We start from the raw sequence: 536 nt of genomic DNA on the forward strand, positions 1-536 counted from the left end.
AGCATATCTATTTAGTCTTTTTCTGTTGTTTTTTTATCACTCTGACTGTAGATGGATCAGGGTTCGCTCCTGGTGGATGATTATCGAATTGTTTTGATACACAGCCAATCAATCATATCTGTAATTGCTATTGTGGAGGGTGGCTTTATGGGTGTAAGGGGGGGGGGGAGGTGTTCTTCGAGAGGAAAAGTTTATTTCTTTCTTTGTGTTTTTTTTTTCTCTCTTTCTTTTCTTGTTTCTTCTTCCTTCTCATATTTTTTTTTTCTTTGTCATTTTTTTTCCTTTTCGTCATCTCTTTTTACTTCTCCTTCTTCATTCTCCTTTTCGTCATCTTTTACTTCCCACTTTTCATTTTCTTTTCCTTCCTCAGTTTTTTCTTTTTAATTCTTTTTCGTATCGTCATCATCATTATCGTTTTCGGCTTTTTCTCTCCTGCGCATTTATTCACAAAAAAAACATCTTCCTCCTCTTTTTTCTAAATAAATATGGCTCTCATTTCATACACATGTTTCATTGCCCAAAATGCGCCATTGACG

The sequence above is a fragment of the Penaeus monodon genome, chromosome 15, assembly GCF_015228065.2.
Source record: "Penaeus monodon isolate SGIC_2016 chromosome 15, NSTDA_Pmon_1, whole genome shotgun sequence".
NCBI classification, from domain to species: Eukaryota; Metazoa; Arthropoda; class Malacostraca; order Decapoda; family Penaeidae; genus Penaeus; species Penaeus monodon.